The 21,828-nt window shown below is 41.8% G+C and overlaps 1 protein-coding gene across 2 annotated transcripts in view; it reads right to left on the bottom strand.

Annotated features, from left to right (window-relative positions):
- The window catches only part of STARD13 (StAR related lipid transfer domain containing 13), a 305,064-nt gene extending 284,763 nt beyond the window's left edge, over window positions 1-20,301 (bottom strand). For both annotated transcript variants that reach the window (XM_062567113.1, XM_062567114.1), the window contains exon 1: window positions 20,011-20,301. The gene's annotated coding sequence lies outside the window, so the exon portion shown is untranslated. The remainder of the gene's footprint in view (window positions 1-20,010) is intronic.
- Window positions 20,302-21,828: the final 1,527 nt, after the last annotated feature.

Here is a 21,828-nt window from a genome sequence, read left to right as displayed (position 1 = left end):
ATGAGCATTTAAAGGGATGTTCCAAGTACCTAAATAAATTAAGTCCTACTGCAAATCAAGAACATGACTCATTTAGGTAGATAGTACGATCTATATATGCCCATTTGCAGCTTTAAGCACAAATACTTTTGCAAATATGGCACCTCATTTCCATTTCTCATCCGCTTCCCTGCATTGTAAAATGCAGGTTGAAATATCTTTACATCATAAGCATCCTATGAAAAAACTGATGCATGGCAAAAGCTAGTGACGCTTGCTTGCATACTTCTGGAAAGAGCTTGCAAATCCTGGCAGCGAGGGAAAACTTCCTTAGGAACAGAGGGGCTAAGAAATGGATGGGCCGATATTTGTACCTGTGCTGAATCTCAGGACACTGAAGACAAGCCTGATGCAGTTCTCTGGCCTAAGGTTTTTATCTCAGTAATAGCAGTATTTCAGCTAAGGATTTCACACAGAAGACACCTTACTGGAAATAAGTGATACCAGTCATTATATGAGAGATTGTAATGACTCAATAATGATTTTTAATGAGGGTAAAAGGCTATACTGCAATAAACAGAAAAAATGTTTAGTCTATTATAGCCAATGCCAAGGATAAAATCCTCTGCGCACACACACAAGCCAGATGCTCGCAAGCCCAGCTGAAGTCTCCATTTCACCAGTTTATCTGATTCTTCTTCAGTGAGTAATTGCATCTTGTCTTGTTTCTAATCTAATTCCATCCATTATCTGGGATGGATAATTTCCAGGGATGCAGTACAGGGGAGGGAATGTCTGCAAAAAATAAAAAGCATGCAAATCTATTTTCCAATATATGCAGCCTACAATTCTAATGCCTGCACTTCTTTCATCTGAGCATGTCTGCATGTGCAAAAAAGAGGAAACTGAGAGGCACAAGCCACTATCTGAACATCCAGCATTTATGCATGCCGCAAGGGAAAGGGGAGTGTATAACCTGCCTTTGGTGATGGTGATGCTGCCTGACGACCCATGTATTTACTTCTGCTGTGTCTCTGTTTCTTTTCTCATGTTAGATGGGAAGCTTGTCCCAGTTGAGTAAAGCAGCCCTACAGGATCAAATTAGCCCGTTTTGGAGAGGCAGAGTTGTTCCCTCTTCATCACTGCTCTCTCCCCATCTTTATCCCTGTAAAACTGTATGAGACTGAAGAGTATTTTAGCAGCTTCGCAGTAAATGCCACTCATTACAGTGTCTAAGGACTCAATATCCAGCTGTTTAACTGGTGCAAAAGAGAAGATAACTCCTTGCCTCTACCAACAGAAGAGCATAAATGCAAATGCAAGGAGTCCTCTTTCCAGAGGCATATATCAGCCTTTTAAACTCACAGCCTCAAGGGAACTGCACATGTTATCCGTAAAATCGGATTGTTTATGAAATTACCTGTTTGTTTAATTCATCAGTGTGCATATGCCCTGCTCATCATAAATCTTAATATGTAAATCACCTACACATGTAGCTTTCAGCCTGTTCCAAACTCTCACTGATTTCCATAAAGGAGACACTAGAGAATCCCCAGTTTAGTCATTAGCGCTGTTTTAAAGGGTATATGCAGAGCCAGTAAGGCGTCTCGCGCACCTCTGCCAACGGCCTCAAGGGCTGCTGCGCGGAGGTGGGTCGCGAGCCCCGGGGGCAGCCGCGGTGCTGCCGCCCGCGCTCCACCATCGCCGTGCAGCACGTGCACGCCTTTTCTGCAAGCCCCCGTCCCGGTCTGCGGGGCTGAGCTGCAGCGCGGGACCCTCCGTGCCCACTGCCGTGCCCGGAGGTGCTCCGGCGGCTGCAGTGCCGGGGGCAGATGCGCCTTTAGATACTGCAATGATGAGCAGATGAAAAAGGAGAGTTTCAGAGCTGGCAGCCTTGGCCAAAGGGGTCTGGCTTGTCCTCTGTACCTTAGCAACACTAGTCCGGCCAAGTCCAAGTACCGAAGCAGACAGCACAGTGCTTTTCTCTCACAAAGAGTTTGTAATGCTGCTTTCAGTGGCTTAAGACCATCCAAGTCAGGATACTGCTGCACTTATTTATCTCACAGAAGGCAGCAGCATGATGGATGGTAAAAAGCAGACAAGTGACACAAAAGCAGCCTGAAGTTAATTTAAAAACAAAGCTAAACATCTGCTCCAAGAACCAGCTTGCTAATGCGTAGATGGGAGCACTACGCTTTGAAACACTACGCAGTGTTTAACCAATACCACACCAGCTGTTAGAAATTTTTGGCGATAGTGCAAATATTATCTGGCAAGTTCTCCTGAGCAGCTGACAAGAAAGAAGAGTGACAGATATAAGAAACAGAAAATGCCAACCATATGGCGTGGATATTATGCTAATGTTTCAGGTGTCAATTGTGTTTAATTTGAGTGCTCAAAATTTATACGGATTTTAATGATACACAATTTTATACACAATTACATTTCCTTTTCCATATTGTTACAACTATAATTTTGCTACTTAGCAGTAATATAGCCTGCACTAAATTTGTTCACTTAGGAGCTCAGGCAATGTTGCTGTCTTTAAGACTTTAATCCCATTTTTTCACTTCACAGGTGTAATATTTACTCAGCCGAAGAGCTCCCCTGTGGTCAGCTGCACACCCCTGGGATCCAGACTGCCAGACATCGCTGGCTTGTGCAGCGTCATTGGGTTGTTTGGTAAAGCCTGTGAGGATTGCAGCACTCGGGGTGTTTATGGGCATATCTCCAGGAAAGTCAGCGAAGCTGATTTGGTGCCTAAGTCCCCTGTTGATGCTGTATGCTGGAGCACCTGCCCTATTAGGAACGGCCGCGAGAGCTGGGCCTCTTCAGCCTGGGGAAGAGACGACTGAGGGGGGCATATCCTATCAATGTGTACAAGTACCTGAAGGGAGGGTGTCAAGGGGACGGGAACAAACTCTTTTCAGTTGTCCCGGGTGACAGGACAAGAGGCAATGGGCAGAAATTGAAGCACAGGAAGTTCTGCCTGACCGTGAGGGGGAATTTCTTCCCTGTGAGACTGACGGAGCACTGGCACAGGTTGCCCAGAGAGGTGGTGGAGTCTCCCTCTGTGGAGATCTTCAAGGCCCACCTGGATGCAACCCTGTCTACCATGCTGTAGGTGACCTTGCTTGAGCAGGGAGGTTGGACTAGATGATCTCCAGAGGTCCCTTCCAACCTTACTGATTCTATGATTGTATTTGCTGTGCTTTTTTAAAGAAAGGGCCGGTCTTGCCTTTGAGCAGGAAGGATTCCCATGTCAGATCGGACATCTGACTTGAGGCAGTGATGGTAGCTCAAGCATGATGGTTTTCCCTAGGTGACATGACTTTACAGAACATGAGCCACGTCGCAACAGGATTTTCTCCCCATGAAGTAGAAGCAGTGAAGGCAGACCCAGCCTCCTAACCTTCCTGGTGGCTCTGTAAGGCTGTCTTGGAGACCTTTGTGTCTCTGTTACATCATTAAAAATTGGCTGAAGGGTTAAAAAAATAAAAGTTATCAGCAGTGGAAACATGCTAATGTTGTGATCCTGTCCTCAAGTTGCCTCAGAATATTAGGCTTATATTAGGCAGAAGTTTGGTGATGCAAAAACCCATGCAACAACTGCATAGTGCATCTAAAGCTGTAATTGGAAGTGTAAGAGGAGGATGCAACCTGACAGTGGGGTGTCAAAAGCTTAGGGTAGCTCATTCAATAATATCCATTTGCATAGCATGGCAGCCCTTTCCTAGCACAGAAGTCAATGAGAACATTATTTTTATGCAGAACGCATAGATTTGTTTATTTGGCTATACTGATAACTAGGGCAGAAATGTAACTCGGGAGCTTTGCAGAGTACTGAGTGGTGGCAAAGGCTCAAAAGAAAAAGTAAAACCTGCCTGAAGCACTGGGGTTGTGAATAACTGGCTCACATGGACAGACAAGGCAGAAAAATGCCTGTTTGGAGAGAGCAAACTTGTGTGATGGCTCGTTTTCTTCTGAGGCTGCTTCTACTGAAGTGACTAAAGCAGTACGTAAGACTCGTGACATCTCACTGAGGCCAGGGGAGGCAGCTTAACTGATTGCAGAGAAGGCCAGTACCCCACTATGTAGTTGTTTTATGGAAGGAATTAAAAAAGAACCTGAGAAATCCTTAACTATGTTCCTAGATCAGGTAAATTACTAGACAACAGCCACTTTGAAGAAAATTCAGATTGCAAGTTTTTTTTTTTTCCACTTGAATCATGCTAAATGAAATGATTTAAAACGCACTATTGACAGTCAAATCAACATCAAAAATATGTGCCAGAAATTTCCTTTTCAGTGAACTCCCCTGATAATAACACTTGAGAGCTACAGCAACATCATGGAAAGGGGAAGAGCCAGACAAGGAAAGAGGGGTAATTTCTATTTTCCTAAGATGCAGTTCACACTGTCCAGGTTCTTTGGGGGCAGCATGTTCTGGCTTTTTCTAGCAGGCCTTGGAGTCTAGTAGTACTGGAGACTCTCCTGTAAGCAGTCACGGTGCACTTGGGCCCCTCACTTTACTATCTTACAACCCCCTAATACCAGCTCAGTGCCTGCATACTCCTGACTGCTTAGCTGGTGCTCCTGATTAGCAGCACAGGGCAGAGCGGCTTTCTGAGTATCTTATTTTCCCTGTCTTTCTAAAGGGCATAACTAAATATTTTTGTAAGTACAGTCTGGCTTGTTTTCTCTTTGAAAATCTTTGGGCCAAGTATGCATCTCATATGTCTTTCCTATACACAGTTCTGCATTCAGAAAAGTCAGCTCAGAATGTTTTCAGAGCAATGTGTAATTCATGCACTCAGTGTTTAGGCTAAGGTTTGGAAACAGCATTTTTATACTCAGTGGAAAGTTTCTTTTGTACTGCCAAATGTAATAACAATTAGAAGAAAAAACTGTGCCCTCCAATATCTCCCAAGTACTGCAAAGAAAAAGCAAGGGTAACATTCAGGCATGGACAGAAATGAGCAATAAGCCCCATAAATAGAGGTAGGATGCAGCTGCTCCACAGGATGTCTCTGTACTTTCAGTTTAGTACCTTGTCAGCCTTGCTGTTGCACCCAAAGATAACTTATGTCCCCCTATGAGATAGCAGTGATTTAAGTTAATCTGTTCCATTTTGCTCTGAAAAGAAGTGGAGTCATCGGCTCTCAGTTTGGATGTGATGACCAACAGTTTTGCTGGTGGCAATGACTGTCGGGACTATCGTGAAAACAGATGAAAAGAAGTAAGAAATTTTCCAAAGCACAGCAGAAACAGCGAGTGGACGCGGACTCACGGACTAGGGGAGTCCTGCGGAGATGCCGGCAGGTAGGGCCGAAGGACACGAGCCCTCTTCCTTGTGCTGACATTTACCGCTGGGTTGCCTTGGGAAATTTGTTTCGTATCTTTGGATTTCTCTTCCTCCTCCTACCTTTTATTTGTGATCTTTTAAGAGCAAGACTGTCTCTCGCTACATGTTTATACAGTAACTAGCACAATGAGGCCCTGATCTTGCTGCAGACCTCTAGGCACGACTGTAATACAAACGATAAATCATCACCTTGAAACAGGACTGCACAGAGCCATAACTTCTGTCATAACTCACGGCTGAAGTGTCAGCAGCACACAGACACAGGGCAAGGTCAGGGAGACCATTAAGGGTCAGAAGAAGTGAATCCACTCATCAAAAGAGGAGATGCCGAATGTCGTCAAAATATTTTTAATATCTGTCACTGTTGTACCTGTATCAGTTCACAGCTCATTTCCTTTATTGATGCCACCTCCTGACAGCAGAGACATGGCCTGGAAAAGGATTGAGCCACGTACTCGGCAGAAGGTGACAGCGGTCACCAGGGTGCAGTCTACATGGAAACTGGCCTGTGCTGCTGATGGATCAACAGCTTCTGTACGGCTGCATCCAAGCTGTACTGACTGCACCTAGTCCCAGCAGTGACACTCTGCAGTAGCAATGGGAGCACCAGTGAAAGCCTGTCTTTGCCTTTTAATTACTCACCAGGTTTCCAGACCCGTGTTCGTATCCCTTCTCTTTTTCCCCTCCGCTGGGGAGGAAGGTAGCGTGGTCTCCTGTGCAAGGTAGCACTTGAGACTCTCTCCCTGCGACGAGTCAGCCCAGACGTATGCAAGGCGGTGCCGGCCAGGGAGCTGTGCCCTGTCAGGTGCTTCTGGGCAGCCTTTGGGCACAGGGCAAATTACGGGCCAACTGCTGCTCAAATCAGTACCCATCAACAACATGCTTTGCAAAAGCTGTCATCACAGCTCTAGAGTTACACATTTTTTCAGTGTCCCCTAACCTGTAGAGGCAAGGAGTCTGGGAGACCCAGAGCATAACAGGAAAGAGGTTGCTGCAGGAATGTAAGGAGCTTACTGTACAAAACCCAGCAGTTATGTCCATTCAAAGCAAGTCAAGTAAGTGTGCAAATATCCTTAAATCTTCTATCTGGCAAGAAGCCACCCTGCGTTTTCAGCCAAAGCGTGATCCTTTGAGAAAAATTAGCTTCAGTGAGCTGAGTATCAAATGAAAATGAAGCACTAGGGAAGGTTCAAGCTAAGGTGTCACTCCGTTTAACAAAACATTTTGATCTTGATGAACTAAAGGTTTTACTATATTCCTCTTTGTACCTTCATATGTTCCAGCTAATAATGAACAGTCTCTATCTCATTCCTAAGATTAGAAGTTTCAAAATATTTCTGAAATGTTTCAAGAGAATTTAGTCTTTAAAGTCTTCTCTGCTGTAGGCCTCTGAAGGCTGGCTTGTTTGTCATGTTGGTTTAATGACATACCCAACAGCGAATATTATTGTATATCCAGTTATGATTATCTTGTCAGGAGCTTCCTTAAGTGCTCCTGTTTGCCAGATGACACCACTTTTTAGACAGACAATAAGAGCAATAAGAAGCTTTCTTTCAGAATCCATCTCACTTTTAAAAATTTTAAACATGATGTTGTGTATGCTAAAGGAAACTAGATTATTTTTCAATTATATTGCCAAAATCGTGCATACTATGGAAAGAAAAATCACTTCCAGATTCAGATCCTGCTGTTTCAGTAATACCAGATGAACTCCTCTGACTCCATCTTTGTGGAGTAAGTCTCCATAATTCAGATGAGAATTGGCCCAGATATCTTTGACTGGCAGAGCTGACAGTGTAAATCAGATGAACACAGAGAATTAAAACAACAGAACAGGAAGGAAGAAAGCAGGCAGAGCTGAGGAGTAGCATCAGATAAAGGGGATGTGGAACAGATGTGCTCAGACCTCAAAAGGATGCGCTCTGGCGTAAGCAAACCAGACAACAGTGCCGGAGGCAGCTTTCCCTGGAGAGCTAACTGGTAGTAAAGCACTTCAAAGAAGAATTTGAATTCAGAGAATATGCCATAGTCAATATGATAACACATGCACTAGGCAGAGGGAGAGAGACAAGGGAAGCCAGAGTACAGAAAGATCCAGAGGAAGAAGAGGACAAAAAATATTCAAGCCACTGGCAGGGCAGAACAGAAAGCAGAAACCTGGGAGTATGCAGGAACCAGATTTGGGAAAGCCAGACACTACCTTGAAGGCAAATGGCAGATCAGTCTTCCTAAAGAAAGTTATTCAAATAATTTGGCCCTCCCTGAGGCATGATGCAGTTGGGCTACTGATATGCTTGCAGTTAGGTGCAACGTCACAAAATGTTGCTTGGTTAGTCTCTTCTCCGTCACTGTACTGCTGCTGTGATAAGGTGGCCACCCACAAGACATCACCAAAACGACTCCTTCTTTCTGGACTGACTATGCCTATATCTTGCTGCCTGAAGGCCAAATGCTGGCCATGTTAAGCTACCAACACTCTTGGCATCCCATCCTCAGTGCAATATTCAGCTGTCCTCTGAACATTTAAGACAATTCAAAATGTATCTGTTCTAATCTTGGTTTCTAAAGATCAACTCATTGTCCTCTTCCATCCTCCTTACATATGAAGACAAGTAGTCTTCCTTGTAAGGTCTTCCCTTTCCAACTCACCTTATTTATCAAATCCTATGGTATGCAAGACTGTCTGTGGACATTTTGCGCTGTAGACAGTAGCGACTTCAATTTCCAGTCTATCTGCTTCTCTTGCTTTCTTTCTATTCACAGGTAGTTAATACAGTCTGATCTTTAAAATCTCTCCTTGAAACCTACTTCTGTGTCCCATAGTTTTGTGCTCATCTGCCATTGGCTAAATGAGTGACTTTTTTTGCTTCATCTGCACTTAGTTTTTTTTGTTTGTTTGTTTTCATTGTATCTCCCCAACCTCGGCTCAGTCAAGTCTGGGACAAGGTAGGCTGTGAAACAGCCTGGCTGCCAGTGCCACCACTGTGCAGTGAGCAAAAGTCCTCCTGACACAGAAAGTTTTGTCTAAGGGCAGGGCTAGGGACTATTTTCTCTCACAATAGTCATCTCAAGGAAGGCTAGAAGACCTCTGTTGAATGTTGAAGGTAATAGCCCTGACCTCCATTTGCCCTTCATCTTTCCAGCTGCAGAGACCCACCCCGATGTCTCATTAACAGTGTAAAACAACAACAACAACAAAAACTATTTTGTTTTCCCACCTCCAGCCAGCTGCAGAGCCTGCCCAGCCATAAGCCACACCTCTTGGTCTCCAGAGTCCTAGCGCTGGGAAACCTACCAACAACCTTCGCTTGTAATCTGCGAAAATCAGCAATTTCCACTGTACTCTGTCCCTCTCAGCTGGCTTAATCTGGGATCAGCAACTGGGAGAAATGATATGGGCTGAAGTCATGGCAAAAGAATGCAAGAGAGAGAGAGCTGCTGTGGCAGAGGAAAAGGTTATTTTGTTTCTAAGCTATATTGCCATTTTAAACGAAGTCTAGCATCCCAATTCTGAATTCAAGGATTTCTATTTCTTTACTGCACTTGCATACAAGGCTTGGATTCCTCAGGAGGCTTTCCTTGGCTGGCTCAGCTGAGCAAGCCCTTGAGCTAACTCAGACCTAGAGCTGCTAGCCAAATAACATGTCTGGGATGAGCTGGCCTCTTTGGTTAAGTTGGCCAGAGACGTCTCACCTGCAGAAGAAAAGAGATGTGAGATATACTTAAGGGTGCAACTCTACCAGGAGAATTAGGTTAATGGATTCTAACTGTCATGCATGTTTTCTAAGTCCTGCCTTACTTCTGAGGACTTCATGTTCCAGTTCTGTTCCCATAGTGTCTCCTACACATGCTAGTTACAGTAACTGGAGGAAAGACATAGCGCTAGCCAGAGCATGGGGAATAACGTTCTCTCAGCTCACAGTCACATTTCCTCAGTGTTCCTCCATCAGGCAATCTGATGGAGAAAGAAGAAAAGAGAATGGGAGTTAAGCCCTCCCATTTACCTCATAGCTGCATCCACCACTGACAGGTATTGCCTTATTTGCATCATTTTCTTGGCAGTTTGGACGTTCATCATCAGATGTGATCCCACACCGATGCCAGACCTCTGCAATGCACTTAGAGGCAAAGACCAAGAGTTCCCAGGCTCTGCTCCCACTGAGGCCGGAGGCAAAATTCCCATCAGCCTCAACATATAGCAGGACACAACCTCAAAGCATAACTTCTTAAACATTTTGGAAAAAATATAGACTGACAGACATAAACTCTAGTGAGAATGAAAACTCTGTGAAGCTAGTTTCAGGGAAATACTTGGCCATATCTGTAATCTGGGGATTGATTAAAAAATGAAAAGTTTCAGTGACTAACTTCTACCGGGTCTAAAACATAACAGGGTATTAAACACACAATCCAGAAGCTGCAGAACCTGACAGAGACATTGTTCTCCCTGAGCATTTGGTAATATCACATAATTAAATAGCTAATAAAGTCAGAGTTATTGCTAAGTAGATGGATACCAGCAATACTGAAAAGGTAACTGCAGATTTCTATCAAAAAAATCTTGACTCAAAATATTTATGCTCAGATTGAAGCTAATATGCTGGTCTCAGGGAGAAAGTATTTTGGTCACTATTAAAAGGTTTCCAATTTGCTCTGCAGTAATGGCTTTCAGTTACAACCAGTTTCAAATGATATGTTTTCAGATTGAATTTCATGTTTTCTTTTTTCAAACTAAAGTCTCTCCAACTGTCACATGAAACTATTTATTCCATTAAATTGATAGTCATCATGTATTCTTTTTTTTTGGCAGCATGGGGATCTGCATCCTTAGGTTGTTTATTTCCTTTGCTCCTTCACGGGCATTGGTCAGTTGGGATATCCATATATCGCTAAAGTTGCATAGTAGTAAGAAGGGGTCAAATGAATAGAAAACAGTATTAGGGATGCATGTAAGAAAACTGCAGAGGAGTCCTGAATACACAAAATAATTCATTTACATCTTTGGTGATAATTCAGCCATTTTTTTTTCTACTGATCTTTTAGATTCTTGGCACTCTTCCTGTGAGGGCCATTAGAAAACCAAAGTATTTTTTATGTGCTCCATACACGATTCCTTTAGCTAGTTCACAAGCTGCAGCAAAAAAAAAAAGTTCTTTACATCAAAGAAAATATCCCATTTTCAGGAGGAGCACACAGTAGAGCTTGTATTTTCTCTGAGGCTAAATTATCTCTACTTGTGATTATTTCTGCCTGGTTTATAAAAGTCTAAAAGATGTTTATTTCCATTTAATTGACTGAAAACATATCACATCCTACTGCCCCTGCCTCTTTTGCTGTGCATTTCTTGATATCAGCTCCTATGTCTGCTTTACCTACACCAAACCTGACCTTAACACACTTTTCCCCCTTTGAAGTCCTCTCTTGGTGCCCATTTCTGTTGTAAAACTAGTAAGGAATTAGAGGGTAATGGCTCGAATGTAGAGCAATCAAAGATATTTTAAAAATATACAAATAAAATATGCTATTGCATTCTACTTTCTGAACATTTGGGTAGTGCTAGATTTGTTAGCTTGAACATTTCTGAGGGAAAGGTGAGAGTTTAGGGGTGTACCTATGGCACCTGAGCTGGAAGAAGAGCACTGAGGACCAGCATGCTCCCGTAGCAGATCTGACTGCCTGATAGCACCTATGGCTCCAGCATCAGCTTCTGCAGAGTAAAAGGACAGCCCATGTTCATCCAGCCTGTATGCTCCTCCCTGCCCTTGTGTGGGAATTACCATAGGAATTTGGAGGGCTTGGGGTTGTGCTTTGTCTGAGACCAATCTCTGAAATGTATATGGAGGTGGCTGTGACTGCAGTGGCATAGGTGGCTTAACCTGCTCTGGTATTCTTAAGAAATGCCCTCACAGATTCCATGGCCACACATAAAGTCCTCTAGCAAAACACATATGATACACCTGGAGCTCTGACCCTGCAGGAAGTTCAGGCCAGTGCTCAAGAGGAGATTGCTGCTGTTCTATATCATGCTGTTTGGATGTAAAAATAGTCATGATCCAAAACATGAGCAGGAATGTCCTTAGTTATCCTTTATTCAGAAGAAGATCAGTCCTGTGAGCTACCTGTAAGAAAGGATTCCAAACCTTATGGAAGAGCTTATGGCACATATCTGTAAGGACAGTCTTCGAGTGTGCAGGATCCAGGATGTTTTGGATGTACTACAATCCATATTAAATCACTTATTTGTCTGCCTCTGAATAAAGTTGCCAGGTAGGGTCAGGGTTAGGTTTAAGCCAGAAATCTGCATCAAAATCTCAATTTTCCTGACAGTTTGAGGAGCCTTGTATCCAGGCTTTTTGTATTGCCAGCTATCAAAAGAAATCCTAGCTGCTAGATGTAAAACCTGCTTAGGGTTTCAAGTCAATTACATTTGATGCTGTGGTTGGATCTAGGGTTTTGTTTTGGTCCCATTTCTAGTGAAGTTTGAGTGTAAAAAAGAGTATTTTGACCTCTATTTACTGCACTGACCATCAGCTAGCTAGATCTTTTGTTCCTACTGTCAATGATGATTACAAATTGGAGACAGAAATGACTATTGTGGTTGTAACTGCAGTGTTTTTTATAAACAGCTAGACGCAGAAAAAAAGCAATTTAAGTTTCATTGTGAGCGATATTCAGGCCTAGAGTTTCTTAATGCACAACTCATAGCTGCTTAAATTGTAGTCATTACTCTCATGCTGCAATACTGTTTGTCATGATAAAGGGAAATTACTTTTCTGTCCATTACTTCTGCAAGATTAGTTAATTTACATTTGAAAAGGGTATAGAGCAGCATCTCAATTCCATAGAGATGTTTCTCAAAAGCATTTGGGAACTTAAGGTCTGGGGGAACAAGTAAATGGAAGTCAACTTCAAAATTAAAAAGAGGACAAGATGTACATTCCAAGGCCTTTGTACCCCAATGGACAACAGCAATGAAGAGTAAATATATCACTTGCAGACTGCTAACTTCAATGTTTCAGAAAATTGTATTTACAACCTGGAGGAGTCATGCCTCTCTCCGCTTCAATACTGGACAGACAAGCTGGCAGCACTTTGAAATCCCTATTCCTGACCATATATGAGATGCATATGCAAATAATCTATGTAAAATATAGCTCAGTTGCTTAGAGCATGGTACTGCTAATATAAAGGTTGTGGGTTCAGTCCCCATATGGGCTATCCTGAGGGTTGGATTAGACGATCTCCAGAGGTCCCTTCCAACCTTACATTCTATGATTCTATGAAAATATCCTACCATTTGAGATCCTATTCTCATCCGTCTTTTAATATCTACATTTTTGTTTTATTCATGTTTGGATGATAGACATCCAGGGCCAAAATCATGAGGAGGAATGTCACCTAAACATTTTTACTGACTTACTTTGAAATTCTGGGAGAGTTTTAGCATGCCTTGAATACGCACCTGAGGCATCACAGCTCCTGATCCTAGCAGCATAATATAAGGTGTTGAAGTTTTGCACCTAAGTTCTTCAGCGAGGTGATGGAGTTGCTCTGAAATGGTGCCCAAGGTGCAATGCAGGGTTTCTCCACTGTGCCTGAGAAGCTGCTACATGAAGGAGTGCTGGATTTAGTACTCTAAGTGGGCAGGCCGGGTTTCCACCTACTTGCACTCCTGCGGTGGAGTAGATCTGTTCAAAGCACCTCTAAGCTGAGGTCAAAGGGTTTTTTTTTGTGTGAGTGCAGCACAACCTGTGAAGTACAGATGCGCCGTGTAAGTGTACTACCACTGCCTGTGTGCAGCTGGGACAGCAGAGCCTAACCTCTAGATGTTACTGCAAACAAAATGATGAAATCCCATCAGCATAGACTTGTCAGAATATGTCGATACTCATATGCTGATCATACATTGGCATCACAGTTCCCATGGCATTTTGCAATATTTTAGATGTTAACCCTTGCCAAATTCCAATAAAGATAGTCACATTCCTCCTACCCACGATTGCTCTCCTGAAACAACATGGGATAGATTATCCTTGTCTTTTCTTTCAAGCCTAAGCTGTGTATAGCGGTACTGTGCTTCAGTGCCAAATGTTTCAAAGGCAGAAATTATGCAGAAAGGAGTTCTCTGAAGAGTTTACAAAGTGTTTGAGGGCACCTCAATTATATATTATCTCCATTCCCATTCCCATTAGTTTTAGTGCACGTGCAACACTGCCAGACCCCAAACTTCTAAAGTCCTAAGCCGGACTCTCTGCTCCAGCCACACTTTACACAAAGTGTTTGAAAGTCATGGAGGTTTACACTTCCTTTAATTATTGCATTTCAATTGCCTGGATTTTCTTTTGAGATGCAACTTCTTGGTTAACATAAAGGCTAGACTCCTACCTTACAAAAACAGGAAATCCTCATTTGTTTCCAAGAATTGGTGTTTTAATACAAAATGTCAAATTTAATAGAGAGTATCAAGTTCTGTTGACTCCATTATAAAATGGTAAAAGTTGGCAATACTGAATAAGCAACAAATAAAAATAGGAAATACTAAGTGACTATTAATACTAATTAATTAAAATAATTAATACTAATACTAATTAATACTAATTCTCTGCCTTTCTTCAGATGTAGGTGCCATAGATGTAGGTGCTGGGTTATCAGTAATAGATTCTTTTGCTTCAGTTTGTCTGATTTCCTGTGTTTTAACTTTGAAAATCTCCGGTTTTTAGAACAGCTGTCAGAATACCTCTGCCCTTTCAAAACAAAAGCACTTCTCAGGAGTTTGTGAATGTATCCATGTGTCTCTCCTTTTACTGTACTTTATCAGAAGAATTTCTTAAATATACAGGTGAATCAAACTACACAGCAACCCTCTAAGAGAGCATCTCCATTACTAGATACTTGTGAAAGCACCTGAGGCAAAGGGAAGCTAACTGACTTGCCCGCACAAGAAGGCTGTAAGAAATCCATGAAGAAAACTCAGACCTCCTGACTTCTACTTCTGTACTAGCCATTAAAACTAAGTTTATTTCTCCTCTCTTGAATAAAGCTTTGAGTATCTTGGAAATTGTTTTTCAATTCTAAAAGCTGGGAATGTTTTTGACATGCTATTTAATATATCTGTGTATATACAGACACATATTTATACACATATACATATGGACCCTACAAATGGTATTCATTTAGAAGAAGAAGGATTTTTTTCATTGGATTCTTTTTCTTGATTGTCAGTATTTTTCTTGTGACTGAATCCTTGGTACATGCACCTACACTACCTATATGCAAAGATTTAAATAGTGAAAGTAAATATTAACAAAACCTAGATGTTATAAATTTGTATCAATATATACATATGTATACATACGTATATTTACATATGCACATATACAAGCTGTGTGGGGCTATGTAACCATTTGAGGATAACACTGTGTAACAAACAAAAAAAGAATGACTTTCCTAGCATGAAGATATCTTGGATACTGAAGAGAAGGAAAGGAAACAAATTAATTTGCTATGATGGATGGGTAGGTAGAAATATTTCAATGAACAACGCAACCTTTAAATAAATTGCATTTTGAGCATCCTCCTCCGACTCTGTGAACAGAAGGCCTAGCACAACAGCAATTTTGGGGACATTCGCTCTAGTGACTACTCTACTCATTCGGGTCCAAAAGCCATTCTTGGAAAGTTACAAATTCATTACCTCTCTGTACAAGTGGAGCACATCAAGGTAAGAGATGTCAAAATGTTGCTAACCCATTATGAGCTTTGAATTTACTTCATTAGAGAGCAATATCTATAGATTGGATTTTTAAAAGTTTCAGCTTGAAATTATTACAGAAGGCACACAAAATGTTTACCAGATTTTTTTTCCCCCCTTTGGCCACACTGGAATATTAGAGTCAATCCCACTTGCTTGCTCACACACTTAAGTCTTTAAACTCATCCTATTTATAATGTGCTTAATTCCTCCATTCATGTCATAGCAATAATAAGCCAGGGAAAGGACTCTTAGCCCTTCCTCTAGAAGGACAGACACATCTTAAACTATTTGAGTTGCTGCCTCTGTAAGACTTGTAAGCTGCTACTCTTCAGCATTTGCTCGGGAAGGACATAGCTTTTTAAATTTTTTTCAGCTATGCCTTTCTTGCTCACAGATTCTGGACATGTGCAAGCCACACTCTGTGGTCAAGAAGCTAGTATTTTTCTGCTGGCCAAAGTGCAATTTACACTACTGTAATTTCAGGATAATGTGACTAAACAGGTTTTAAATGATGTAGAAAAATTCAGTTACGGCTGTAAAGGTTTTAGCATCAATTGCTTTAGGTCCTCTAAGTTTTGGGAGTTCTGCCTTTGGATGCAGGGGACCTTTCCCTCACTTCTGCCTGTGCTGAACCCTGCAGTAGGCTGGGAGAGCTCGTGGCCTGGGTTCCTCGGCGGTGTGCATCCCTCCTTCCCCTGTGCATCCCTCTTACAGCTGTGTGAACCCTAACGATGTGGCTACCCTTGGCACATGCATACACCTTTTTTTCTGAGAACCCACAACCAGCAATTTAATTGAGGTAATTTAATTTGTCTTTGAAACAATGTATTGTGCATTAATTAAGGTAACTTAATTTGTCTTCAAAACAAAGTATTATTCATTCTCCCCAAGGCACAAAACTTAGAACAAAGGGTAACAAACAACATCAAAGGTACGTGATTCTTACTCATACCTTCATCTTTCCCTTTGCCAGGTTTTGTGTTTTCTCATTTTCAGCTTCAAGAAGCATTTTGTGTACTACTTTTTTTTTCCAGTGTGTTTTCCCTTGCCCGTAACTCCCTTTCTTTCATGCAGGCTTTGAACAGCTTCTTCCAGGTCACTGGAGATCCCCACTGCACAAAGATTTTATGATACTATAATGTTATACTTCTTCTCAGGCCTTGCAAAACAATAACATTACAAGCATTGCAGCGAAGACCTCTCTTCTGTCCACCAACCTACCAGACTTTAAGCACTTTTTCATACATGCTAGGCCACAGCTTCTCTTTTTCTGCTTCCTCCCTTTCACAATCCTTACTGACTCAACTATCTAACATATATCCCATCTCACAAATGCATACATGGAAACAGACTATTCATTACAAAAATCAGATGGATATTTTTCTTCTTTCTTACGGGAACGATGTATTCCAAGGTAAGAACTTGTCATATATTCTTGTCATCAGCATCAAATGCAACAGAATAATCAAAATGATAGTGAGTTTACTCACTTCATAAATCTTAATAAAAATTTTATAATTAGGATGCATACATCATATGAATATTTTGTGTTACAGGTAAACCCTATGTTCATGCAGAAAGAATTGTGTACATAATAATTTTGGAGTAATAGAGTGCTATTATGCAGAGCTTGTCCACACTGCAGAAAAATACCTGAGTAATGATAAAATACACTTCAACAGAAACTATTTTAGCTACAGTGGTGGTGAGTCTTAACTTCATATAATCCTCAGTAGAGTGATGGATATAAATATATATCATTCTAGGAATGTGTGTATTGCCATAGTAGAGTAGGGACCTCTCCCTGCCAGCTTAGTGGGTGTTTTTTTTTTTTTTTCTTGGTGATGCTGAATGTTTAGAGACACAAGTGTCACTGCTAATCCATCCAGCAGGTAGCACTTGTAGGGAACTCCTTAGAAATCAGAGCATATCATTTCTGTTTCCTATTCAGAGGAACCAGGAAACCAAAATCACCCCAGATCCCAATGCAGAGTCCTCTCTCCAAGCTCAGGCATTTCTTTCCTAGCTTTGGCATTTCGAACTAGCAGAGATGCATTGTCATTGGCGCATATATCACCAAATTCAGTTTGTTAGCCTTTCTCTGATCAGCGATAGGATTATAGGCTGCCTCTCCCATCTGAAACACAGCCAATCTATTCCTTTGGGATAAATTTCACAAGATAGGATAAAGTCTCCAGATAGCCACACAAAACCTCTGCTGTCTTTAGGGCAGCAACTCCGGGATATCCTAGCATGCAGAACAGGGAAATTGAAGCCGTCATTAGGAAACCCCACCTTAGTACAAAATAATCATGTTAGTCTCTCCACGACATGGACCTGGGAGTTATTTTGCTGTGTAGATGGCTATGGGAACAATGTGGTTATCATCACAAAGCAGAAGAGGAAGCAAAACTTTCTTCAGGAATCTGGAAGCAGCTTCGAGGAGATCTCAGAATACCACAGAAAGCAGCCACTTTCACAGCAAGGACAAAGCTTCCTGAAATGTTACCAGTGAAGAATAGGAACAGAAAGAAGGAAAATTTGAATAATACATGCACTTTATTGATTGAGGTATATGCCCAAGGTTTCAGCAAGGTATGACAAGAAGCAGTTGAATTTAGCACCTTTATGCAAAACTGTGCATGATCTGAAGACACAAAAATGAAGGAAAATTGGCAGAATAGAGATGACATTACATTGTTTCATCTTTTCTTTTGGAAGAAGCAAAGATGGAAGGTAAAAGCCCAACTGGGTGCTCACAGCATGATAGCAGTACTTCTCCTAGCAAAATTTGTAGTTGCAGTGTCTCTTTGTTTACCTCTTTAGCCTAGCCTGGCACAGATGCCAGCTGGATATATAGAGCCACATTCCAATTCCAGTCACACTGGAACGAATCCAGGGTAATGTCATTGACTTCAATGAAGTTATTCTTTATTCATACTTGTGTAGCTAAGAATCTGTCCCATTGTGTGTAGGTAGTACTTGCTAGCAGAGAAAACACTGTCAAATTAAGGGAACAAAAGAACGAGACCATATCACAGGAAGGGGAAATATTTTACATCATAAGGGTTATAGAGACCCTTCAGTTTAGGTACTTTATTAGCATTTAAAAGACATGAAACTGAAAAGCTTTTCTGTGAGTTCTATTACTTGATTTTTTTTTTTACACTAATTTGCTATTGGAGAAAATAGAAAGAAAAATGACACAGAGAGATTTGATTTTAACATTGTTGAAATAAAAATACTACGATTTGTTCAATACAAAATACTAAAACCTTATACATTCTTTAGCAGTTTGGGTTTAGACTTCTTCCATTGGGGATTTACTCCTCACATCAACTAGGAGGGGCTGTCTGGCTGAAATTTGTTGATTTTCATGATTTTCTCTACAGGAATATTTTTGTTACAGCACCAAATCCAGCTTTTGGAAAAACATTGTGCTTTGGTTTAGTAGGCAAAGTCAGACTTTCCCTGCCATAGGGATAAAAAAATGGAGGAAAGGATTGAAAGGAAGAGAAATTATGATCACTGTATTATTTCAGATAAGCTCAGATTCACTCAGTGAAATGCTGTAGATCTGACTTCAGAGATCCCAGTGCTGTAACAAAAACTTTGCAACTACAGGATACAAGAGCATCAAGATGATACAGGTTTACCATAGCAGCTCATTTGGTAAAGAAATATTGACATTTACTTTGTACCAGGCAATGAATTGAATTGCCTCTTTCCCAACTGTATGAAGTTGGTACCTTCTCCATGTTATATTCTCCAACTAACTCAACAGGAATTCAACTCTATACCCACATCTCATCTGGATGATTTCTTTTGTGTTGCTGCATGATTTGGCGGTGCCCAGATCCCAGATGATGTTATGTACTTGCCAAAGCACAGAAGTATGAAAGTGGTCACTTTTTATGGAAAATACATGTCAAGTTAGGAAGGTTGCTGAACTGTTTTGGGTAGTGGGAGAGAGACTTGGAATAACCTTATTTGGATTAAAAACTTCATAAAAGCACATATCTCAGCTTTATTAACACCCTAATGAATCAATAAAAGCTGCAAAATATAGCTCTTTTTACTCAAGGTAAAATAACCTTCTAGGATCATATTGGTCATTGGATAGTTCCCACAGGAACCTGAAAATATCACAGGTCTGGAGTCCCAACTGCTTGCTCAGTGTTACTGGCTTGGACTCTTAAAGTGGGTATCAGCCCCTTGAGCTCTCCTAAGGCAAACTATTTCATTATTCATATTTAAATACATGCAAGGAAGAGTAGGTTATTAATGTTTCAGCTACTGCAGTAATTTTCCTGTGCACTAATAAGTAGTATGTAACTATTTGTTTAAAATTATTTCTATAAATCTGCATCATAGTGGACCCTATTTCCCCACAATCGTCATTAATTGGCCAGCTTGCTAGCACCTGATACCAACAGATTTTTCATCTAGTGAGTGCAGTGCCACATAATGGTAACAGCAGATTTTAACCTAATCCCTCTTCATACACAAGCAAACACCAAATGACGCTCATGACAAAAACACATAGACCAGCCTGGCATGTGCTGCTGTCTCCCAGGAGATCCTCCCTCAGCGCAGCTAGTCCTGCTCACATGCATTTTCCACTGGCATAGATAATTTGAAGCCATTTCCATCTAGACTAATTGCATTCACTGAAAAGAGCATCCTCCTTCTCAGTATACATTTATTAGTCCAGCCGCAAATGCAGCTAACACTTTGTGAAGTTTTCCAAAGCAATAATTATTTCATCCTAGGAGAATTTGCAACAGCTTGTTTGAAAATGAAAAGTTATTATGCATATACATATATATATATATACACTTCATGCAAAGTTGCACACTGAAAGAAAAAATAAACAAAGTAGGAATTTAACTGATGTTTAAATTCCACTCACAGTTTTGAAGTCTGAGCATAAAACTTCTTGCTTTGCAGTTGTAGCTCCAGGCTGTGTGGAAAGATAATGCAGTCCATCAGATATCCTGGTTTTGTTTTCTTGCATAAAAATATAATCTGTCACAGGCACAGGAGCTGATTTCCAAGGACCAGCCCCTTCTGCCGAGCACGCCAATAGGAAGACCTAGGGAGCACATGTGGCGAGCAGCTTCCCCGCAGCCTGTCGCAGGCAGCGGAGGCTCTTTGTGACCGAGGTGCCGCGTTAGCGCTGCCGGCGCCGAAACAAAGCGCGGCCGCCGCGGCCGGGGCTGCCCCGCTCCTCGCCCTGCCTGGCCCGCCGCGGCGGCAGGGCTGCAGCGAGGCTCCCACCTTCGCCGGGCGAGCCGGGAAGGCACAGCCTTTCGCAGACCGCGGCCGGGCCGTTGTCCCAGCGGAAGAAGCCCCGAGCGCGCCAGAACCTGAAGCCACGGACTGCGCGCTCCTTCTTCCCCTTTGGCTTCCCTCTGCAAGATTTTAACAGAAATGGCTTAATCTCTTCTCCCATTGCACTAAATATGACTTCACTTTTTTCTTAGTTAGTATTCTAATCCCAGTTACGGCTGTTTATCCCAAACTTCATCCTTGCGAAAACGGGCAGGTGGAAAAATCCTTTGCACCGTGCAGGTTCTCATCGTGGCGCGTGAAGGCCTGGCAGTGCCTTGGACTCAGGTGTTCTCGGGGTTTCCCTCCCTCCGCCCCGAAAGCTCCTCGCTGGCAGCAGTCCCCCGTGCTCCCTGCTCCTCGCTTGCCCTCGCTTTCTGCCGTATCCAGATTTCCCCGCTTTGCCGAGCAAGCTCCCTGCACAGAGCCTTGCTGTAAGCCCGTTAGTGAAGGCGAACATTTTTCCTTGAATCTGTTTAACCCGATGACATTTAAATTCAGACTATCTAGAAAATATATCTAGAGTCAGAGCACCCACAGCCTTCAGGCTAGCCCTGTGCTAAGCCTTCATACGCAGCCAGAGGTTAGAAAAACGTGTGTACGCTAACACGGGCTGAAAGTGGAGCAATAATCACGTACAAAGTCAAAAACCAGAGCACGCAGGCATTAGCATGATGAACTAACATCTGTAGATTTGTTTTTACTTCTGGAAGCTTATTTACAAGTCACAACATGCTGAGAAGGGAAAATACTAAACACTGCTAAAGTGCTAAAGCCTTTTCAGGCTGAAGTATGAGACCTAAAGGCCTTGCAGTCTCACTACTCTCACATTAATCCCAGCATTACCTTTATTAATGCTCAATATTAGTTTTCTTTTGAGCAAAATAGTTTTCTTTTGCAGACAGGATGTAGGATACAAACTGGAGTGGCTACAGTAAAAATACTTAGTCTGTGAATAATTTGCTGTTCTAATGAAATTAATTTTGTTTCTAAATTCTTACTAGACTAATAAGTCACTAAATAATCATTTTACTTTTTTTAAAAATGGTGAATATAATGAAGCTGATTAAACACTTTGACAGAACTCATTTTTCAACCCTCCAAAAACCAGCAGTTTCTCAGGAAAAATGCCAGAGAAATAATATTGTTTTTGACAAAACTCTGTCAGTAAAACAAGTTCTCACCACTCCGGGGTGAAATCCCTCACTTATAAAGGCAGAGGACAGACAGCTTAGAGCAGGAAGTAACTTTTAGTTAATAAGAGTCAAGAATTACGGTGGCAGCAGTTTCTTGTATAGTACTGTTTGGGTGGGGAGGAGTGTGATGGACCATCTTTGGAGTGCACAGGGTCTTTTTCAGATCTGAAAGAAAAAGGAAACTTATTTCACCTACATGGTGG

Source organism: Rhea pennata, chromosome 1 (genome assembly GCF_028389875.1).
Source record: "Rhea pennata isolate bPtePen1 chromosome 1, bPtePen1.pri, whole genome shotgun sequence".
Lineage (NCBI taxonomy): Eukaryota > Metazoa > Chordata > Aves > Rheiformes > Rheidae > Rhea > Rhea pennata.
The sequence above is the reverse complement of the archived record's forward strand: the minus strand, read 5'-3'. Positions and strand labels throughout refer to the sequence as shown.